Genomic DNA, 3,837 nt, shown 5'->3' with positions numbered 1-3,837 from the left:
CAACAGTGGAAGGACGTGTGGATCCAGAATTGGCCTCCACAGTCACTTACGGACTCATTGTTAAAACCGTGTCTATGGAAGACAATCTTACTCGGCTACGAGTGAGAAAAGAAGAAAGCCAAAGAAGACAATATACAATCAAAGTTTTGCTATCTTTCTATGGTATTCCACATTTTTTATCTGTCAAGCAGGCAAAGGGGAGAGAAAATGAATAGGCCGAGTTTCAAGAGCCCATAGCCTTTTACCTAAAATAAATAGGGAGGGAACATAGCAAGGTTATCCACACAGATTAAAAGGAACAGTTTATTGATTAGATGTTTCCTAACACATTTCACATGTTGTTGCTCCAGCTGGATACGCTACACCAATCATGCCAAAGTGTAAATCATGCTCCTTGCATTTCTACTTAAGGAACATTGTCTCTACAGATAAAATCAATTGCAGTAATGCTCTCTGAGATTTATGTTTCTCTGATTCTATCTCTACCTTGTGGGTGGAGTCTATCTGTCTTTATTTAATGAAGCGTGAGCTTTTATGCCTGCTGTCTTCTGAAGTTCCACTGAGGGTGCTTGCCAACTTGAGAAGGAAAAGATGAACTGGTTTTTCATCCTTCCTTCTAATAAAACTGCAAAATCGCCCAAAGAAAGGAGCTTTTAAATGCAAGCCCATCTTGTAAATTTTCCTGAATAATCATTCATCAAGTTCCTGCTAAGATCTGTGTTAAGAAATGTGCAGGTTAGAATTAATATCTGAAAACAGCAACCTATAAACTGAAAATTTGTGAGTAGTGTGTTATCTTGGGAAAGCAAGTCCCTCTTTCCTGCATTTATCAAAGGCAAATCTGTCGGGTGGGGGGAATCATAAATTTTTGTTCTGTATTTTTAAGCAGAGTATCTCCCAGATCTGGGACCAGTGAGCCAACAAACTCTCTTTATTGTTGACCAGTCACTGTCTGTGTTCGCTGCAAAACTCTTCTAGCCACCAGAATTGAATGAATGCACCTCTTCCTAAGTTTATTTCTTCACCATAAAGTATTGCTATCTGCATTTATGATCATGACTGCTTTTGAATCCTGTGGATCAAGCAGGCTACTGGCCATTTTTCTTCTAGCCATTTCTAAGTGTTCTGGCAACAACGATAAGTGAGCAGAGGAGAGATCATATATTCCAGTTGTCATTTTTGTTGTTTTTCTGCCTTCATTTCTTGGCCAGCTCTGTTACATCTGAAATCACTCTTCTTTCTCCTATTTGCCTTGACATATGACTTGGGGTCAACCTAGACCTGATAGTGAGTGTGACATGGTTCTTGGGAAGCAGTGTGTCCAATGACCTATGTCCAGTGAGGCATGAGTTGTTGCATGCCAAATGATCAAGAGGAATTTCTCCCAGGCAAGTTTGATTAGGACTGCAACACAACTATCTTTGATTTTTGTGACGCTTCCTTCATTTCAGCTGTATTCTGAAACACTCTTTCTGGTGGAATCTACACACATGTGAAAAACATTGTGAAAATGTTTTTTTTTTTTTTTATAAAAAAAAATTGTTTTGAAAAATGCCTTAAATTTGCTATAGCTCACAGTTGCCATCTAGTGTCACAATTGTATATTGCATTTTACAACACATTCAAAATGTTTTATTTGCAGCTGTATGGCTGAGTCCTCCCTCCCTCTCTTTTACAACGCTCCCCAATAGACGATAGAAGCAGAAACTAAACAGTGAAGTATTTAAATCATTTTAATGCTTTATGTATATGTATTTTGTTTACATTTCTTCAATCATTTAAAATAGTTTATATTTATTCATTTAAGCAAGAACTCTGATTTATTTGATGAGCACCAAAAGCCTCCTTAACAGCTTGGAAAATCAGGGTGCTCATTTTAGTGTCTAAATACAAAAGTGGATTCCTAAATTTGATTATCTGATTGCATTTGATTGAGGATGTACATTGGCTGTGACAGGCAGCCTTGACTTTACACATTGGCTAATTAATTTGAACATATTTACAATTTTTAGATTCACATAATGTTCTAAGCAAGTAAGTGGATAAATGAAAGAACTACGGAAGTAACTAAGCTGATGACACAGTAGCCTATCCTATATAGCCTATCCTATCTATAACTATGGTTTAGCATGAAAGTTGAATCCCAGGGATAATTGCAGCCACTTTCTTCTGTTCTGGTCATTCTGCTGCTCTGTAACACTCAGGTAAGCCATGGCTTGGCTGAGTACATCATCTGAATCCAACCTCATGATTTCGCTATCTCCAGATTTATCACAAGCTGAACCATGATTCGTCCAATAGTTTGTGGTTTGTGGATTTGTATGGGAGAACTATCCTCTGAGTCTTGGTTTGGATGTCACGCTAAGCAGCAAATCAACACGGGACAAGCAAAGCAGCCACAGTCTCCTGTCCAGCAGCTCTCATGTTGTTGTTGTTGTTTAGTCGTTTAGTCATCTCCGACTCTTTGTGACCCCATTGACCAGAGCACGCCAGGCACTCCTGTCTTCTACTGCCTCCCGCAGTTTTGTCAAACTCATGTTCATAGCTTCGAGAACACTGTCCAACCATCTCGTCCTCTGTTGTTCCCTTCTCCTTGTTCCCTCAATCTTTCCCAACATCAGGGTCTTTTCCAGGGAGTCTTCTCTTCTCATGAGGTGGCCAAAGTATTGGAGCCTCAGCTTCAGAATCTGTCCTTCTACTGAGCACTCATTTCCTTAAGAATGTGTAGATCTTCTTGCAGCCCATGGGACTCTCAAGAGTCTCCTCCAGCACCATAATTCAAATGCATCAATTTTTCAGCGATCAGTCTTCTTTATGGTCCAGCTCTCACTTCCATACATCACTACTGGGAAAACCATTGCTTTAAGTATATGGACCTTTGTCGGCAAGGTGATGTCTCTGCTTTTTAAGATGCTGTCTAGGTTTGTCATTGCTTTTCTCCCAAGGAGCAGGTGTCTTTTAATTTCGTGACTGCTGTCACCATCTGCAGTGACAATAGAGCCCAAGAAAGTAAAATATCTCACTGCGTCCATTTCTTCCCCTTCTATTTGCCAGGAGGTGATGGGCCCAGTGGCCATGATCTTCGTTTTTTTGATGTTGAGCTTGAGACCATATTTGGTGCTCTCCTCTTTCACCCTCATTAAAAGGTTCTTTAATTCCTCCTCACTTTCTGCCATCAAGGTTGTGCCATCTGCATATCTGAGGTTGTTGATATTTCTTCCGGCAATCTTAATTCCGGCTAGGGATTTATCCAGCCCAGCCTTTCGCATGATGAATTCTGCATATAAGTTAAATAAGCAGGGAGACAATATACAGCCTTGTCATACTCCTTTCCCAATTTTGAACCAATCAGTTGTTCCATATCCAGTTCTAACTGTAGCTTCTTGTCCCACATAGAGATTTCTCAGGAGACCGATGAGGTAATCAGGCACTCCCATTTCTTTAAGAACTTGCCATAGTTTGCTGTGACACAGTCAAAGGCTTTTGCATAGTCAATGAAGCAGAAGTAGATGTTTTTTCTGGAACTTTTTAGCTTTCTCCATAATCCAGCACATGTTTGCAGTTTGGTCTCTAGTTCCTCTGCCCCTTCGAAATCCATATTCATGCTAAATCATGATTTAGCATGACATGCAAACGAGGCCTTTGGTTTCAATTACAAAAGAAGATCTATAGAATGAATGTACCTCTGAATGAAAACACTTGGGATTGAACAGTGAGACAAGTTCATTCACACACTGATTATTCATATTATTTTATTATAGTTATATACAGTCTTTCTTTTCCCATAGAATCTAAGGTAGTGTACATATGGTTCCAGGTGGTCACCTATGCAAACCC

Source organism: Podarcis tiliguerta (assembly GCF_965153285.1).
Source record: "Podarcis tiliguerta genome assembly, chromosome: 1".
NCBI lineage: Eukaryota > Metazoa > Chordata > Lepidosauria > Squamata > Lacertidae > Podarcis > Podarcis tiliguerta.
The sequence above is the reverse complement of the archived record's forward strand: the minus strand, read 5'-3'. Positions refer to the sequence as shown.